Below are 22,176 nucleotides of genomic sequence, written 5' to 3' on the forward strand. Positions count from 1 at the left end.
CGCAACCAAATCAATGCAATCCAATCCAATCCAAGTAACGGCTTCCAATCCAATCCAATTCAATCCAATCCAAGTAACCGCAACCAAATCAATGCAATCCAATCCAATCCAAGTAACGGCTTCCAATCCAATCCAATTCAATCCAATACAAGGAACGGCATCCAATCCAATCCAATCCAATCCAATCCAATCCAAGTATCGGCATCCAATCCAATCCAATCCAATCCAAGTAACGGCATCCAATCCAATCCAATCCAAGTAACGGCATCCAATCCAATCCAATCGAATCCAATCCAATCCAAATAACCGCATCGAATCCAATCCAATCCATTCCAAGTAACGGCTTCCAATCCAATCCAATCCAAGTAACGGCATCCAATCCAATCCAATCGAATCCAATCAAATCCACTCCACGTAACGGCATCCAATCCAATCCAAATACCGGCATCCAACCCAATCCAATCCAATCCAATCCAAGTAACGGCATCCAATCCAATCCAATCCAATCCAAGCCAATCCAATCCATTCCAATCCAAGTAACGGCATCCAATCCAATCCAATCCAATCCAAGTTACCGCATCCAAATCAATCCAATCCAATCCAATCCAAGTAACGGCTTCCAATCCAATCCAATTCAATCCAATCCAAGTAACGGCATCCAATCAAATCCAATCCAATCCAATCAAAGGAACGGCATCCAATCGAATCCAATCCAAACCAATCCAAGTAACGGCATCCAACCCAATCCAATCCAATCCAAGCAACGGCATCCAATCCAAGCCAATCCAATCCAATCCAAGTAACGGCATCCAATCCAATCCAATCCAAGTAACCGCATCCAATCCAATCCAATCCAATGCAAGTAAAGGCATCCAATCCACCCCATTTCCAATCCAATCCAGTCCAATCGTATCCAATCCAAATAACCGCATCCAATCCAATCCAATCCAATCCAAGTACCGGCATCCAATCCAATCCAATCCAATCCAAGTAACGGCATCCAATCCAATCCAATCCAAGTAACGGCATCCAATCGAATCCAATCCAATTCAATCCAAGTAACGGCATCCATACCAATCCAATCCAATCCAATCCAAGTAACGGCATCCCAATCCAATCCAATCCTATCCAATCCAATCCAAGTAACGGCATCCAATCCAATCCAATCCAAGTAACGGCATCCAATCCAATCCAATCGAATCCAATCATAAACCACTCCAAGTAACGGCATTCAATCCAATCCAATCCAATCCAATCCAATGCAATCCAATCCAATCCAATCCAATCCAATCCAATCCAATCCAAGTAACGGCATCCAATCCAATCCAATCCAAGTAACTGCATCCAATCTCATCCAATCCAATCCAATCCAATCCACGTAACGGCATCCAATCGGATCGAATCCAATCCAATCCAAGTAACGGCATCCAACCCAATCCAATCCAATCCAATCCAAGTATCGGCATCCAATCCAATCCAATCCAATCCAATTCAAGTAACGGCATCCAATACAATCCAATCCAATCCAAGTAACGGCATCCAATCCAATCCAGTCGAATCCAATCCAATCCAAATAACCGCATCGAATCCAATCCAATCCATTCCAAGTAACGGCTTCCAATGCAATCCAATCCAAGTAACGGCATCCAATCCAATCCAATCGAATCCAATCAAATCCATTGCAAGTAACGGCATCCAATCCAATCCAATCCAAGTACCGGCATCCAACCCAATCCAATCCAATCGAATGCAAGTAACGGCATCCAATCCAATCCAATCCAATGATATCCAATCCAATCCAAGTAACGGCATCCAATCCAATCCAATCCTATCCAAGTCACGGCATCCTATCCAATCCAATCCAATCCATTCCAATCCAAGTAACGGCATCCAATCCAATCCAATGCAATCCAATCTAATCCAATCCAAGTAACGGCATCCAATCCAATCCAATCCAATCCATTCCAAGTAACGCCATCCAATCCAATCCAATCGAATCCAATCATAAACCACTCCAAGTCACGGCATCCAATCCAATCCAATCCAATCCAATCCATTCCAATCCAAGTAACGGCATCCAATCCAATCCAATCCAATCCAATCCAATCCAAGTTACCGCATCCAAATCAATCCAATCCAATCCAATCCAAGTAACGGCTTCCAATCCAATCCAATTCAATCCAATCCAAGTAACGGCATCCAATCAAATCCAATCCAATCCAATCCAAGTAACGGCATCCAATCGAATCCAATCCAAACCAATCCAAGTAACGGCATCCAACCCAATCCAATCCAATCCAATCCAAGCAACGGCATCCAATCCAAGCCAATACAATCCAATCCAAGTAACGGCATCCAATCCAATCCAATCCAAGTAACCGCATCCAATCCAATCCAATCCAATGCAAGTGAAGGCATCCAATCCACCCCATTTCCAATCCAATCCAGTCCAATCGTATCCAATCCAAATAACCGCATCCAATCCAATCCAATCCAATCCAAGTACCGGCATCCAATCCAATCCAATCCAATCGATTCCAAGTAACGGCATCCAATCCAATCCAATCTAATCCAATGATGTCCAATCCAATCCAAGTAACGGCAACCAATCCAATCCAATCCAATCCAAGTAACGGCATCCAATCCAATCCAATCCAATCCAAGTAACGGCATCCAATCGAATCCAATCCAATTCAATCCAAGTAACGGCATCCACACCAATCCAATCCAATCCAATCCAAGTAACGGCATCCCAATCCAATCCAATCCTATCCAATCCAATCCAAGTAACGGCATCCAATCCAATCCAATCCAATCCAATCCAAGTAACGGCATCCAATCCAATCCAATCGAATCCAATCATAAACCTCTCCAAGTAACGGCATTCAATCCAATCCAATCCAATCCAATCCAATGCAATCCAATCCAATCCAATCCAAGTAACGGCATCCAATCCAATCCAATCCAATCCAATCCAAGTATCGGCATCCAATCCAATCCAATCCAATCCAACTAACGGCATCCAATCCAATCCAATCCAAGTAACGGCATCCAATCCAATCCAATCGAATCCAATCCAATCCAAATAACCGCATCGAATCCAATCCAATCCATTCCAAGTAACGGCTTCCAATCCAATCCAATCCAAGTAACGGCATCCAATCCAATCCAATCGAATCCAATCAAATCCACTCCACGTAACGGCATCCAATCCAATCCAATCCAATCCAAGTACCGGCATCCAACCCAATCCAATCCAATCCAATCCAAGTAACGGCATCCAATCCAATCCAATCCAATCCAATCCAATCCAATCCATTCCAATCCAAGTAACGGCATCCAATCCAATCCAATCCAAGTTACCGCATCCAAATCAATCCAATCCAATCCAATCCAAGTAACGGCTTCCAATCCAATCCAATTCAATCCAATCCAAGTAACGGCATCCAATCAAATCCAATCCAATCCAATCCAAGTAACGGCATCCAATCGAATCCAATCCAAACCAATCCAAGTAACGGCATCCAACCCAATCCAATCCAATCCAATCCAAGTAACGGCATCCAATCCAATCCAATCGAATCCAATCAAATCCACTCCACGTAACGGCATCCAATCCAATCCAAGTACCGGCATCCAACCCAATCCAATCCAATCCAAGTAACGGCATCCAATCCAATCCAATACAATCCAATCCAATCCATTCCAATCCAAGTAACGGCATCCAATCCAATCCAATCCAATCCAAGTTACCGCATCCAAATCAATCCAATCCAATCCAATCCAAGTAACGGCTTCCAATCCAATCCAATTCAATCCAATCCAAGTAACGGCATCCAATCAAATCCAATCCAATCCAATCCAAGGAACGGCATCCAATCGAATCCAATCCAAACCAATCCAAGTAACGGCATCCAACCCAATCCAATCCAATCCAATCCAAGCAACGGCATCCAATCCAAGCCAATCCAATCCAATCCAAGTAACGGCATCCAATCCAATCCAATCCAAGTAACCGCATCCAATCCAATCCAATCCAATGCAAGTAAAGGCATCCAATCCACCCCATTTCCAATCCAATCCAGTCCAATCGTATCCAATCCAAATAACCGCATCCAATCCAATCCAATCCAATCCAAGTACCGGCATCCAATCCAATCCAATCCAATCCAAGTAACGGCATCCAATCCAATCCAATCCAAGTAACGGCATCCAATCGAATCCAATCCAATTCAATCCAAGTAACGGCATCCATACCAATCCAATCCAATCCAATCCAAGTAACGGCATCCCAATCCAATCCAATCCTATCCAATCCAATCCAAGTAACGGCATCCAATCCAATCCAATCCAAGTAACGGCATCCAATCCAATCCAATCGAATCCAATCATAAACCACTCCAAGTAACGGCATTCAATCCAATCCAATCCAATCCAATCCAATGCAATCCAATCCAATCCAATCCAATCCAATCCAATCCAATCCAATCCAAGTAACGGCATCCAATCCAATCCAATCCAAGTAACGGCATCCAATCTCATCCAATCCAATCCAATCCAATCCAAGTAACGGCATCCAATCGGATCGAATCCAATCCAATCCAAGTAACGGCATCCAACCCAATCCAATCCAATCCAATCCAAGTATCGGCATCCAATCCAATCCAATCCAATCCAATCCAAGTAACGGCATCCAATACAATCCAATACAATCCAAGTAACGGCATCCAATCCAATCCAGTCGAATCCAATCCAATCCAAATAACCGCATCGAATCCAATCCAATCCATTCCAAGTAACGGCTTCCAATGCAATCCAATCCAAGTAACGGCATCCAATCCAATCCAATCGAATCCAATCAAATCCATTGCAAGTAACGGCATCCAATCCAATCCAATCCAAGTACCGGCATCCAACCCAATCCAATCCAATCGAATGCAAGTAACGGCATCCAATCCAATCCAATCCAATGATATCCAATCCAATCCAAGTAACGGCATCCAATCCAATCCAATCCTATCCAAGTCACGGCATCCTATCCAATCCAATCCAATCCATTCCAATCCAAGTAACGGCATCCAATCCAATCCAATGCAATCCAATCTAATCCAATCCAAGTAACGGCATCCAATCCAATCCAATCCAATCCAATCCATTCCAAGTAACGCCATCCAATCCAATCCAATCGAATCCAATCATAAACCACTCCAAGTAACGGCATCCAATCCAATCCAATCCAATCCATTCCAATCCAAGTAACGGCATCCAATCCAATCCAATCCAATCCAATCCAAGTTACCGCATCCAAATCAATCCAATCCAATCCAAGTAACGGCTTCCAATCCAATCCAATTCAATCCAATCCAAGTAACGGCATCCAAACAAATCCAATCCAATCCAAGTAACGGCATCCAATCGAATCCAATCCAAACCAATCCAAGTAACGGCATCCAACCCAATCCAATCCAATCCAATCCAAGTAACGGCATCCAATCCAAGCCAATACAATCCAATCCAAGTAACGGCATCCAATCCAATCCAATCCAAGTAACCGCAGCCAATCCAATCCAATCCAATGCAAGTGAAGGCATCCAATCCACCCCATTTCCAATCCAATCCAGTCCAATCGTATCCAATCCAAATAACCGCATCCAATCCAATCCAATCCAATCCAAGTACCGGCATCCAATCCAATCCAATCCAATCGATTCCAAGTAACGGCATCCAATCCAATCCAATCTAATCCAATGATATCCAATCCAATCCAAGTAACGGCAACCAATCCAATCCAATCCAATCCAAGTAACGGCATCCAATCCAATCCAATCCAATCCAAGTAACGGCATCCCAATCCAATCCAATCCTATCCAATCCAATCCAAGTAACGGCATCCAATCCAATCCAATCCAATCCAATCCAAGTAACGGCATCCAATCCAATCCAATCGAATCCAATCATAAACCTCTCCAAGTAACGGCATTCAATCCAATCCAATCCAATCCAATCCAATGCAATCCAATCCAATCCAATCCAATCCAAGTAACGGCATCCAATCCAATCCAATCCAATCCAATCCAAGTATCGGCATCCAATCCAATCCAATCCAATCCAAGTAACGGCATCCAATCCAATCCAATCCAAGTAACGGCATCCAATCCAATCCAATCGAATCCAATCCAATCCAAATAACCGCATCGAATCCAATCCAATCCATTCCAAGTAACGGCTTCCAATCCAATCCAATCCAAGTAACGGCATCCAATCCAATCCAATCGAATCCAATCAAATCCACTCCACGTAACGGCATCCAATCCAATCCAATCCAATGCAAGTAAAGGCATCCAATCCACCCCATTTCCAATCCAATCCAGTCCAATCGTATCCAATCCAAATAACCGCATCCAATCCAATCCAATCCAATCCAAGTACCGGCATCCAATCCAATCCAATCCAATCCAAGTAACGGCATCCAATCCAATCCAATCCAAGTAACGGCATCCAATCGAATCCAATCCAATTCAATCCAAGTAACGGCATCCATACCAATCCAATCCAATCCAATCCAAGTAACGGCATCCCAATCCAATCCAATCCTATCCAATCCAATCCAAGTAACGGCATCCAATCCAATCCAATCCAAGTAACGGCATCCAATCCAATCCAATCGAATCCAATCATAAACCACTCCAAGTAACGGCATTCAATCCAATCCAATCCAATCCAATCCAATGCAATCCAATCCAATCCAATCCAATCCAATCCAATCCAATCCAATCCAATCCAAGTAACGGCATCCAATCCAATCCAATCCAAGTAACGGCATCCAATCTCATCCAATCCAATCCAATCCAATCCAAGTAACGGCATCCAATCGGATCGAATCCAATCCAATCCAAGTAACGGCATCCAACCCAATCCAATCCAATCCAATCCAAGTATCGGCATCCAATCCAATCCAATCCAATCCAATCCAAGTAACGGCATCCAATACAATCCAATCCAATCCAAGTAACGGCATCCAATCCAATCCAGTCGAATCCAATCCAATCCAAATAACCGCATCGAATCCAATCCAATCCATTCCAAGTAACGGCTTCCAATGCAATCCAATCCAAGTAACGGCATCCAATCCAATCCAATCGAATCCAATCAAATCCATTGCAAGTAACGGCATCCAATCCAATCCAATCCAAGTACCGGCATCCAACCCAATCCAATCCAATCGAATGCAAGTAACGGCATCCAATCCAATCCAATCCAATGATATCCAATCCAATCCAAGTAACGGCATCCAATCCAATCCAATCCTATCCAAGTCACGGCATCCTATCCAATCCAATCCAATCCATTCCAATCCAAGTAACGGCATCCAATCCAATCCAATGCAATCCAATCTAATCCAATCCAAGTAACGGCATCCAATCCAATCCAATCCAATCCATTCCAAGTAACGCCATCCAATCCAATCCAATCGAATCCAATCATAAACCACTCCAAGTAACGGCATCCAATCCAATCCAATCCAATCCAATCCATTCCAATCCAAGTAACGGCATCCAATCCAATCCAATCCAATCCAATCCAATCCAAGTTACCGCATCCAAATCAATCCAATCCAATCCAAGTAACGGCTTCCAATCCAATCCAATTCAATCCAATCCAAGTAACGGCATCCAATCAAATCCAATCCAATCCAAGTAACGGCATCCAATCGAATCCAATCCAAACCAATCCAAGTAACGGCATCCAACCCAATCCAATCCAATCCAATCCAAGTAACGGCATCCAATCCAAGCCAATACAATCCAATCCAAGTAACGGCATCCAATCCAATCCAATCCAAGTAACCGCAGCCAATCCAATCCAATCCAATGCAAGTGAAGGCATCCAATCCACCCCATTTCCAATCCAATCCAGTCCAATCGTATCCAATCCAAATAACCGCATCCAATCCAATCCAATCCAATCCAAGTACCGGCATCCAATCCAATCCAATCCAATCGATTCCAAGTAACGGCATCCAATCCAATCCAATCTAATCCAATGATATCCAATCCAATCCAAGTAACGGCAACCAATCCAATCCAATCCAATCCAAGTAACGGCATCCAATCCAATCCAATCCAATCCAAGTAACGGCATCCAATCGAATCCAATCCAATCCAATCCAAGTAACGGCATCCCAATCCAATCCAATCCTATCCAATCCAATCCAAGTAACGGCATCCAATCCAATCCAATCCAATCCAATCCAAGTAACGGCATCCAATCCAATCCAATCGAATCCAATCATAAACCTCTCCAAGTAACGGCATTCAATCCAATCCAATCCAATCCAATCCAATGCAATCCAATCCAATCCAATCCAATCCAAGTAACGGCATCCAATCCAATCCAATCCAATCCAATCCAAGTATCGGCATCCAATCCAATCCAATCCAATCCAAGTAACGGCATCCAAACCAATCCAATCCAAGTAACGGCATCCAATCCAATCCAATCGAATCCAATCCAATCCAAATAACCGCATCGAATCCAATCCAATCCATTCCAAGTAACGGCTTCCAATCCAATCCAATCCAAGTAACGGCATCCAATCCAATCCAATCGAATCCAATCAAATCCACTCCACGTAACGGCATCCAATCCAATCCAATCCAATCCAAGTACCGGCATCCAACCCAATCCAATCCAATCCAATCCAAGTAACGGCATCCAATCCAATCCAATCCAATCCAATCCAATCCATTCCAATCCAAGTAACGGCATCCAATCCAATCCAATCCAATCCAAGTTACCGCATCCAAATCAATCCAATCCAATCCAATCCAAGTAACGGCTTCCAATCCAATCCAATTCAATCCAATCCAAGTAACGGCATCCAATCAAATCCAATCCAATCCAATCCAAGTAACGGCATCCAATCGAATCCAATCCAAACCAATCCAAGTAACGGCATCCAACCCAATCCAATCCAATCCAATCCAAGCAACGGCATCCAATCCAAGCCAATCCAATCCAATCCAAGTAACGGCATCCAATGCAATCCAATCCAAGTAACCGCATCCAATCCAATCCAATCCAATGCAAGTAAAGGCATCCAATCCACCCCATTTCCAATACAATCCAGTCCAATCGTATCCAATTCAAATAACCGCATCCAATCCAATCCAATCCAATCCAAGTACCGGCATCCAATCCAATCCAATCCAGTCGAATCCAAGTAACGGCATCCAATTCAATCCAATCTAATCCAATGATATCCAATCCAATCCAAGTAACGGCATCCAATCCAATCCAATCCAATCCAAGTAACGGCATCCAATCCAATCCAATCCAAGTAACGGCATCCAATCGAATCCAATCCAATTCAATCCAAGGAACGGCATCCATAACAATCCAATCCAATCCAATCCAAGTAACGGCATCCAATCCAATCCAATCCAATCCAAGTAACGCATCCAATCCAAACCAATCCAATCCAATGCAATCCAATCCAATCCAATCCAAGTAACGGCATCCAATCCAATCCAATCCACGTAACGGCATCCAATCTAATCCAATCCAATTCAAGTAACGGCATCCAATCCAATCCAATCCAATCCAATGCAATCCAATCCAATCCAAGTAACGGCATCCAATCCAATCCAATCCAAGTAACGGCATCCAAACCAATCCAATCCAATCCAATCCAAGTAACGGCATCCAATCGAATCCAATCCAAACCAATCCAAGTAACGGCATCCAACCCAATCCAATCCAATCCAATCCAAGCAACGGCATCCAATCCAAGCCAATCCAATCCAATCCAAGTAACGGCATCCAATCCAATCCAATCCAAGTAACCGCATCCAATCCAATCCAATCCACTGCAAGTAAAGGCATCCAATCCACCCCATTTCCAATACAATCCAGTCCAATCGTATCCAATTCAAATAACCGCATCCAATCCAATCCAATCCAATCCAAGTACCGGCATCCAATCCAATCCAATCCAGTCGAATCCAAGTAACGGCATCCAATCCAATCCAATCTAATCCAATGATATCCAATCCAATCCAAGTAACGGCATCCAATCCAATCCAATCCAATCCAAGTAACGGCATCCAATCCAATCCAATCCAAGTAACGGCATCCAATCGAATCCAATCCAATTCAATCCAAGGAACGGCATCCATAACAATCCAATCCAATCCAATCCAAGTAACGGCATCCAATCCAATCCAATCCAATCCAAGTAACGCATCCAATCCAAACCAATCCAATCCAATGCAATCCAATCCAATCCAATCCAAGTAACGGCATCCAATCCAATCCAATCCACGTAACGGCATCCAATCTAATCCAATCCAATTCAAGTAACGGCATCCAATCCAATCCAATCCAATCCAATGCAATCCAATCCAATCCAAGTAACGGCATCCAATCCAATCCAATCCAAGTAACGGCATCCAAACCAATCCAATCCAAGGAACGGCATCCAATCCAATCCAATCCAATGCAATCCAATCCAATCCAATCCAAGTAACGGCATTCAATCCAATCCAATCCAAGTAACGGCATCCAATCCAATCCAATCCAAGTAACGGCATCCAATACAATCCAATCCAAGTAACGGCATCCAATCGAATCCAAGCCAATCCAATCCAAGTAACGGCATCCAACCCAATCCAATCCAATCCAATCCAAGTACCGGCATCCAACCCAATCCAATCCAATCCAATCCAAGTAACGGCATCCAATCTAATCCAATCAAATCCAATCCAATCCAATCCAAGTAACGGCATCCAATCCAATCCAATCCAAGTAACGGCATCCAATCCAATCCAATCCAATTCAATCCAAGTAACGGCATCCAACCCAATCCAATCCAATCCAAGTAACGGCATCCAATCCAATCTAATCTAATCCAATCCAAGTAACGGCATCCAATCCAATCCAATCCAATCCCATTAACGGCATCCAATCCAATCCAATCGAATCCAATCATATCCACTCCAGGTAACGGCATCCAATCCAATCCAATCCAATCCAAGTACCGGCATCCAACCCAATCCAATCCAATCCAATCCAAGTTACGACATCCTATCCGATCCAATCCAATCCAATGCAATCCAATCCAATCCAATCCAAGTAACGGCATCCAATCCAATCCAATCCACGTAACGGCATCCATTCCAATCCAATCCAAGTAACGGCATCCAATCTAATCCAATCCAATTCAAGTAACGCCATCCAATCCAATCCAATCCAATCCAAGTAACGGCATCCAATCCAATCCAATCCAATCCAAGTAACGGCATCCAATCCAATCCAATCCAATCCAATGCAATCCAATCCAATCCAATCCAAGTAACGGCATCCAATCCAATCCAATCCACGTAACGGCATCCATTCCAATCGAATCCAAGTAACGGCATCCAATCTAATCCAATCCAATTCAAGTAACGGCATCCAATCCAATCCAATCCAATCCAATGCAATACAATCCAATCCAATCCAATGATATCCAATCCAATTCAAGTTACGGCATCCAATCCAATCCAATCCAATCCAATCCAAGTAACCGCATCCAATCCAATCCAAGTAACGGCATCCAATCTAATCCAATCCAATCCAATCCAATCCAAGTAACGGCATTCAATCCAATCCAATCCAATCCAAGTAACGGAATCCAATCCAATCCAATCCAAGTAACGGCACCCAATCCAATACAATCCAACCCAAGTAACGGCATCCAATCCAATCCAATCCAAGTAACGGCATCCAATCGAATCCAATCCAATCCAATCCAAGGAACGGCATCCAATCCAATCCAATCCAATCCAATGCAATCCAATCCAATCCAATCCAAGTAACGGCATCCAGTCCAATCCAATCCACGTAACGGCATCCATTCCAATCCAATCCAAGTAACGGCATCCAATCTAATCCAATCCAATTCAAGTAACGGCATCCAATCCAATCCAATCCAATCCAATGCAATCCAATCCAATCCAAGTAACGGCATCCAATCCAATCCAATCCAATGCAATCCAATGCAATCCAATCCAATCCAAGTAACGGCATCCAATCCAATCCAATCCAATCCAATGCAATGCAATCCAATCCAATCCAAGTAACGGCATCCAATACAATCCAATCCAAGTAACGGCATCCAATCCAATCCAAGTAACGGCATCCAATCCAATCCAATACAAGTAACGGCATCCAATCGAATCCAATCCAATCCGATCCAAGTAAGGGCATCCAACCCAATCCAATCCAATCCAATCCAAGTACCGGCATCCAACCCAATCCAATACAATCCAATCCAAGTAACGGCATCCAATCTAATCCAAACAAATCCAATCCAATCCAATCCAAGTAACGGCATCCAATCCAATCCAATCCAAGTAACGGCATCCAATCGAATCCAATCCATTTCAATCCAAGTAACGGCATCCAACCCAATCCAATCCAATCCAATCCAAGTAACGGCATCCAATCCAATCTAATCCAATCCAATCCAAGTAACGGCATCCAATCCAATCCAATCCAAGTAACGGCATCCAATCCAATCCAATCGAATCCAATCATATCCACTCCAAGTAACGGCATCCAATCCAATCCAATCCAATCCAATCCAAGTACCGGCATCCAACACAATCCAATCCAATCCAATCCAAGTAACGGCATCCAATCCAATCAAATCCAATCCAAGTAACGCATCCAATCCAAACCAATCCAATCCAATGCAATCCAATCCAATCCAATCCAATCCAAGTAACGGCATCCAATCCAATCCAATCCACGTAACGGCATCCAATCTAATCCAATCCAATTCAAGTAACGGCATCCAATCCAATCCAATCCAATCCAATGCAATCCAATCCAATCCAAGTAACGGCATCCAATCCAATCCAATCCAAGTAACGGCATCCAAACCAATCCAATCCAAGGAACGGCATCCAATCCAATCCAATCCAATGCAATCCAATCCAATCCAATCCACGTAACGGCATTCAATCCAATCCAATCCAAGTAACGGCATCCAATCCAATCCAATCCAAGTAACGGCATCCAATACAATCCAATCCAAGTAACGGCATCCAATCGAATCCAAGCCAATCCAATCCAAGTAACGGCATCCAACCCAATCCAATCCAATCCAATCCAAGTACCGGCATCCAACCCAATCCAATCCAATCCAATCCAAGTAACGGCATCCAATCAATTCCAATCAAATCCAATCCAATCCAATCCAAGTAACGGCATCCAATCCAATCCAATCCAAGTAACGGCATCCAATCCAATCCAATCCAATTCAATCCAAGTAACGGCATCCAACCCAATCCAATCCAATCCAATCCAAGTAACGGCATCCAATCCAATGTAATCCAATCCAATCCAAGTAACGGCATCCAATCCAATCCAATCCAATCCCATTAACGGCATCCAATCCAATCCAATCGAATCCAATCATATCCACTCCAGGTAACGGCATCCAATCCAATCCAATCCAATCCAAGTACCGGCATCCAACCCAATCCAATCCAATCCAATCCAAGTAACGGCATCCTATCCGATCCAATCCAATCCAATCCAATCCAAGTAACCGCAACCAAATCAATGCAATCCAATCCAATCCAAGTAACGGCTTCCAATCCAATCCAATTCAATCCAATCCAAGTAACCGTAACCAAATCAATGCAATCCAATCCAATCCAAGTAACGGCTTCCAATCCAATACAATTCAATCCAATACAAGGAACGGCATCCAATCCAATCCAATCCAATCCAATCCAAGTAACGGCATCCAATCCAATCCAATCCAATCCAAGTAACGGCATCCAATCTAATCCAATCCAATCCAATCCAATCCAAGTAACGGCATTCAATCCAATCCAATCCAATCCAAGTAACGGAATCCAATCCAATCCAATCCAAGTAACGGCACCCAATCCAATCCAATCCAACCCAAGTAACGGAATCCAATCCAATCCAATCCAAGTAACGGCATCCAATCGAATCCAATCCAATCCAATCCAAGGAAAGGCATCCAATCCAATCCAATCCAATCCAATGCAATCCAATCCAATCCAATCCAAGTAACGGCATCCAGTCCAATCCAATCCACGTAACGGCATCCATTCCAATCCAATCCAAGTAACGGCATCCAATCTAATCCAATCCAATTCAAGTAACGGCATCCAATCCAATCCAATCCAATCCAATGCAATCCAATCCAATCCAAGTAACGGCATCCAATCCAATCCAATCCAATCCAAGTACCGGCATCCAACCCAATCCAATCCAATCCAATCCAAGTAACGGCATCCTATCCGATCCAATCCAATCCAATGCAATCCAATCCAATCCAATCCAAGTAACGGCATCCAATCCAATCCAATCCACGTAACGGCATCCATTCCAATCCAATCCAAGTACCGGCATCCAATCTAATCCAATCCAATTCAAGTAACGCCATCCAATCCAATCCAATCCAATCCAAGTAACGGCATCCAATCCAATCCAATCCAATCCAATCCAAGTAACGGCATCCAATCCAATCCAATCCAATCCAATGCAATCCAATCCAATCCAATCCAAGTAACGGCATCCAATCCAATCCAATCCACGTAACGGCATCCATTCCAATCGAATCCAAGTAACGGCATCCAATCTAATCCAATCCAATTCAAGTAACGGCATCCAATCCAATCCAATCCAATCCAATGCAATACAATCCAATCCAATCCAATGATATCCAATCCAATTCAAGTTACGGCATCCAATCCAATCCAATCCAATCCAAGTAACGGCATCCAATCCAATCCAATCCAATCCAAGTAACGGCATCCAATCTAATCCAATCCAATCCAATCCAATCCAAGTAACGGCATTCAATCCAATCCAATCCAATCCAAGTAACGGAATCCAATCCAATCCAATCCAAGTAACGGCACCCAATCCAATACAATCCAACCCAAGTAACGGAATCCAATCCAATCCAATCCAAGTAACGGCATCCAATCGAATCCAATCCAATCCAATCCAAGGAACGGCATCCAATCCAATCCAATCCAATCCAATGCAATCCAATCCAATCCAATCCAAGTAACGGCATCCAGTCCAATCCAATCCACGTAACGGCATCCAGTCCAATCCAATCCAAGTAACGGCATCCAATCTAATCCAATCCAATTCAAGTAACGGCATCCAATCCAATCCAATCCAATCCAATGCAATCCAATCCAATCCAAGTAACGGCATCCAATCCAATCCAATCCAATGCAATCCAATGCAATCCAATCCAATCCAAGTAACGGCATCCAATCCAATCCAATCCAATCCAATGCAATCCAATCCAATCCAATCCAAGTGACGGCATCCAATACAATCCAATCCAAGTAACGGCATCCAATCCAATCCAAGTAACGGCATCCAATCCAATCCAATACAAGTAACGGCATCCAATCGAATCCAATCCAATCCGATCCAAGTAAGGGCATCCAACCCAATCCAATCCAATCCAATCCAAGTACCGGCATCCAACCCAATCCAATACAATCCAATCCAAGTAACGGCATCCAATCTAATCCAAACAAATCCAATCCAATCCAATCCAAGTAACGGCATCCAATCCAATCCAATCCAAGTAACGGCATCCAATCGAATCCAATCCATTTCAATCCAAGTAACGGCATCCAACCCAATCCAATCCAATCCAATCCAAGTAACGGCATCCAATCCAATCTAATCCAATCCAATCCAAGTAACGGCATCCAATCCAATCCAATCCAAGTAACGGCATCCTATCCAATCCAATCGAATCCAATCATATCCACTCCAAGTAACGGCATCCAATCCAATCCAATCCAATCCAATCCAAGTACCGGCATCCAACACAATCCAATCCAATCCAATCCAAGTAACGGCATCCAATCCAATCCAATCCAGTCCAAGTAACGCATCCAATCCAAACCAATCCAATCCAATGCAATCCAATCCAATCCAATCCAATCCAAGTAACGGCATCCAATCCAATCCAATCCACGTAACGGCATCCAATCTAATCCAATCCAATTCAAGTAACGGCATCCAATCCAATCCAATCCAATCCAATGCAATTCAATCCAATCCAAGTAACGGCATCCAATCCAATCCAATCCAAGTAACGGCATCCAAACCAATCCAATCCAAGGAACGGCTTCCAATCCAATCCAATCCAATGCAATCCAATCCAATCCAATCCAAGTAACGGCATTCAATCTAATCCAATCCAAGTAACGGCATCCAATCCAATCCAATCCAAGTAACGGCATCCAATACAATCCAATCCTAGTAACGGCATCCAATCGAATCCAAGCCAATCCAACCCAAGTAACGGCATCCAACCCAATCCAATCCAATCCAATCCAAGTACCGGCATCCAACCCAATCCAATCCAATCCAATCCAAGTAACGGCATCCAATCAATTCCAATCAAATCCAATCCAATCCAATCCAAGTAACGGCATCCAATCCAATCCAATCCAAGTAACGGCATCCAATCCCATCCAATCCAATTCAATCCAAGTAACGGCATCCAACCCAATCCAATCCAATCCAATTCAAGTAACGGCATCCAATCCAATGTAATCCAATCCAATCCAAGTAACGGCATCCAATCCAATCCAATCCCATTAACGGCATCCAATCCAATCCAATCGAATCCAATCATATCCACTCCAGGTAAGGGCATCCAATCCAATCCAATCCAATCCAAGTACCGGCATCCAACCCAATCCAATCCAATCCAATCCAAGTAACGGCATCCTATCCGATCCAATCCAATCCAATCCAATCCAAGTAACCGCAACCAAATCAATGCAATCCAATCCAATCCAAGTAACGGCTTCCAATGCAATCCAATTCAATCCAATCCAAGTAACCGTAACCAAATCAATGCAATCCAATCCAATCCAAGTAACGGCTTCCAATCCAATCCAATTCAATCCAATACAAGGAACGGCATCCAATCCAATCCAATCCAATCCAATCCAAGTAACGGCATCCAATCCAATCCAATCCAATCCAAGTAACGGCATCCAATCTAATCCAATCCAATCCAATCCAAGTAACGGCATTCAATCCAATCCAATCCAATCCAAGTAACGGAATCCAATCCAATCCAATCCAATCCAAGTAACGGCACCCAATCCAATCCAATCCAACCCAAGTAACGGAATCCAATCCAATCCAATCCAAGTAACGGCATCCAATCGAATCCAATCCAATCCAATCCAAGGAACGGCATCCAATCCAATCCAATCCAATCCAATGCAATCCAATCCAATCCAATCCAAGTAACGGCATCCAGTCCAATCCAATCCACGTAACGGCATCCATTCCAATCCAATCCAAGTAACGGCATCCAATCTAATCCAATCCAATTCAAGTAACGGCATCCAATCCAATCCAATCCAATCCAATCCAATGCAATCCAATCCAATCCAAGTAACGGCATCCAATCCAATCCAATCCAATGCAATCCAATGCAATCCAATCCAATCCAAGTAACGGCATCCAATCCAATCAAATCCATTCCAATGCAATGCAATCCAATCCAATCCAAGTAACGGCATCCAATACAATCCAATCCAAGTAACGGCATCCAATCCAATCCAATCCAAGTAACGGCATCCAATCCAATCCAATACAAGTAACGGCATCCAATCGAATCCAATCCAATCCGATCCAAGTAAGGGCATCCAACCCAATCCAATCCAATCCAAGTACCGGCATCCAACCCAATCCAATACAATCCAATCCAAGTAACGGCATCCAATCTAATCCAAACAAATCCAATCCAATCCAATCCAAGTAACGGCATCCAATCCAATCCAATCCAAGTAACGGCATCCAATCGAATCCAATCCATTTCAATCCAAGTAACGGCATCCAACCCAATCCAATCCAATCCAATCCAAGTAACGGCATCCAATCCAATCTAATCCAATCCAATCCAAGTAACGGCATCCAATCCAATCCAAGTAACGGCATCCAATCCAATCCAATCGAATCCAATCATATCCACTCCAAGTAACGGCATCCAATCCAATCCAATCCAATCCAATCCAAGTACCGGCATCCAACACAATCCAATCCAATCCAATCCAAGTAACGGCATCCAATCCAATCCAATCCAATCCAAGTAACGCATCCAATCCAAACCAATCCAATCCAATGCACTCCAATCCAATCCAATCCAAGTAACGGCATCCAATCCAATCCAATCCACGTAACGGCATCCAATCTAATCCAATCCAATTCAAGTAACGGCATCCAATCCAATCCAATCCAATCCAATGCAATCCAATCCAATCCAAGTAACGGCATCCAATCCAATCCAATCCAAGTAACGGCATCCAAACCAATCCAATCCAAGGAACGGCATCCAATCCAATCCAATCCAATGCAATCCAATCCAATCCAATCCAAGTAACGGCATTCAATCCAATCCAATCCAAGTAACGGCATCCAATCCAATCCAATCCAAGTAACGGCATCCAATACAATCCAATCCAAGTAACGGCATCCAATCGAATCCAAGCCAATCCAATCCAAGTAACGGCATCCAACCCAATCCAATCCAATCCAATCCAAGTACCGGCATCCAACCCAATCCAATCCAATCCAATCCAAGTAACGGCATCCAATCAATTCCAATCAAATCCAATCCAATCCAATCCAAGTAACGGCATCCAATCCAATCCAATCCAAGTAACGGCATCCAATCCAATCCAATCCAATTCAATCCAAGTAACGGCATCCAACCCAATCCAATCCAATCCAATCCAAGTAACAGCAACCAATCCAATCTAATCCAATCCAATCCAGGTAACGGCATCCAATCCAATCCAATCCCATTAACGGCATCCAATCCAATCCAATCGAATCCAATCATATCCACTCCAGGTAACGGCATCCAATCCAATCCAATCCAATCCAAGTACCGGCATCCAACCCAATCCAATCCAATCCAATCCAAGTAACGGCATCCTATCCGATCCAATCCAATCCAATCCAAGTAACCGCAACCAAATCAATGCAATCCAATCCAATCCAAGTAACGGCTTCCAATCCAATCCAATTCAATCCAATCCAAGTAACCGCAACCAAATCAATGCAATCCAATCCAATCCAAGTAACGGCTTCCAATCCAATCCAATTCAATCCAATACAAGGAACGGCATCCAATCCAATCCAATCCAATCCAATCCAAGTATCGGCATCCAATCCAATCCAATCCAATCCAAGTAACGGCATCCAATCCAATCCAATCCAAGTAACGGCATCCAATCCAATCCAAGCGAATCCAATCCAATCCAAATAACCGCATCGAATCCAATCCAATCCATTCCAAGTAACGGCTTCCAATCCAATCCAATCCAAGTAACGGCATCCAATCCAATCCAATCGAATCCAATCAAATCCACTCCACGTAACGACATCCAATCCAATCCAATCCAATCCAAGTACCGGCATCCAACCCAATCCAATCCAATCCAATCCAAGTAACGGCATCCAATCCAATCCAATCCAATCCAATCCAATCCAATCCAATCCAATCCAATCCAATCCATTCCAATCCAAGTAACGGCATCCAATCCAATCCAATCCAATCCAAGTTACCGCATCCAAATCAATCCAATCCATTCCAATCCAAGTAACGGCTTCCAATCCAATCCAATTCAATCCAATCCAAGTAACGGCATCCAATCAAATCCAATCCAATCCAATCCAAGTAACGGCATCCAATCGAATCCAATCCAAACCAATCCAAGTAACGGCATCCAACCCAATCCAATCCAATCCAATCCAAGCAACGGCATCCAATCCAAGCCAATCTAATCCAATCCAAGTAACGGCATCCAATCCAATCCAATCCAAGTAACCGCATCCAATCCAATCCAATGCAAGTAAAGGCATCCAATCCACCCCATTTCCAATCCAATCCAGTCCAATCGTATCCAATCCAAATAACCGCATCCAATCCAAGTACCGGCATCCAATCCAATCCAATCCAGTCGAATCCAAGTAACGGCATCCAATCCAATCCAATCTAATCCAATGATATCCAATCCAATCCAAGTAACGGCATCCAATCCAATCCAATCCAATCCAATCCAAGTAACGGCATCCAATCCAATCCAATCCAAGTAACGGCATCCAATCGAATCCAATCCAATTCAATCCAAGTAACGGCATCCATACCAATCCAATCCAATCCAATCCAAGTAACGGCATCCCAATCCAATCCAATCCTATCCAATCCAATCCAAGTAACGGCATCCAATCCAATCCAATCCAAGTAACGGCATCCAATCCAATCCAATCGAATCCAATCATAAACCACTCCAAGTAACGGCATTCAATCCAATCCAATCCAATCCAATCCAATGCAATCCAATCGAATCCAATCCAATCCAATCCAATCCAAGTAACGGCATCCAATCCAATCCAATCCAAGTAACGGCATCCAATCTCATCCAATCCAATCCAATCCAATCCAAGTAACGGCATCCAATCGGATCGAATCCAATCCAATTCAAGTAACGGCATCCAATCCAATCCAATCCAATCCAATGCAATCCAATCCAATCCAAGTAACGGCATCCAATCCAATCCAATCCAAGTAACGGCATCCAAACCAATCCAATCCAAGGAACGGCATCCAATCCAATCCAATCCAATGCAATCCAATCCAATCCAATCCAAGTAACGGCATTCAATCCAATCCAATCCAAGTAACGGCATCCAATCCAATCCAATCCAAGTAACGGCATCCAATACAATCCAATCCAAGTAACGGCATCCAATCGAATCCAAGCCAATCCAATCCAAGTAACGGCATCCAACCCAATCCAATCCAATCCAATCCAAGTACCGGCATCCAACCCAATCCAATCCAATCCAATCCAAGTAACGGCATCCAATCTAATCCAATCAAATCCAATCCAATCCAATCCAAGTAACGGCATCCAATCCAATCCAATCCAAGTAACGGCATCCAATCCAATCCAATCCAATTCAATCCAAGTAACGGCATCCAACCCAATCCAATCCAATCCAATCCAAGTAACAGCAACCAATCCAATCTAATCCAATCCAATCCAAGTAACGGCATCCAATCCAATCCAATCCCATTAACGGCATCCAATCCAATCCAATCGAATCCAATCATATCCATTCCAGGTAACGGCATCCAATCCAATCCAATCCAATCCAAGTACCGGCATCCAACCCAATCCAATCCAATCCAATCCAAGTAACGGCATCCTATCCGATCCAATCCAATCCAATCCAAGTAACCGCAACCAAATCAATGCAATCCAATCCAATCCAAGTAACGGCTTCCAATCCAATCCAATTCAATCCAATCCAAGTAACCGCAACCAAATCAATGCAATCCAATCCAATCCAAGTAACGGCTTCCAATCCAATCCAATTCAATCCAATACAAGGAACGGCATCCAATCCAATCCAATCCAATCCAATCCAAGTATCGGCATCCAATCCAATCCAATCCAATCCAAGTAACGGCATCCAATCCAATCCAATCCAAGTAACGGCATCCAATCCAATCCAATCGAATCCAATCCAATCCAAATAACCGCATCGAATCCAATCCAATCCATTCCAAGTAACGGCTTCCAATCCAATCCAATCCAAGTAACGGCATCCAATCCAATCCAATCGAATCCAATCAAATCCACTCCACGTAACGACATCCAATCCAATCCAATCCAAGTACCGGCATCCAACCCAATCCAATCCAATCCAATCCAAGTAACGGCATCCAATCCAATCCAATCCAATCCAATCCAATCCAATCCATTCCAATCCAAGTAACGGCATCCAATCCAATCCAATCCAATCCAATCCAAGTTACCGCATCCAAATCAATCCAATCCATTCCAATCCAAGTAACGGCTTCCAATCCAATCCAATTCAATCCAATCCAAGTAACGGCATCCAATCAAATCCAATCCAATCCAATCCAAGTAACGGCATCCAATCGAATCCAATCCAAACCAATCCAAGTAACGGCATCCAACCCAATCCAATCCAATCCAATCCAAGCAACGGCATCCAATTCAAGCCAATCTAATCCAATCCAAGTAACGGCATCCAATCCAATCCAATCCA

Source organism: Mustelus asterias, chromosome 21 (genome assembly GCF_964213995.1).
Source record: "Mustelus asterias chromosome 21, sMusAst1.hap1.1, whole genome shotgun sequence".
NCBI classification, from domain to species: domain Eukaryota; kingdom Metazoa; phylum Chordata; class Chondrichthyes; order Carcharhiniformes; family Triakidae; genus Mustelus; species Mustelus asterias.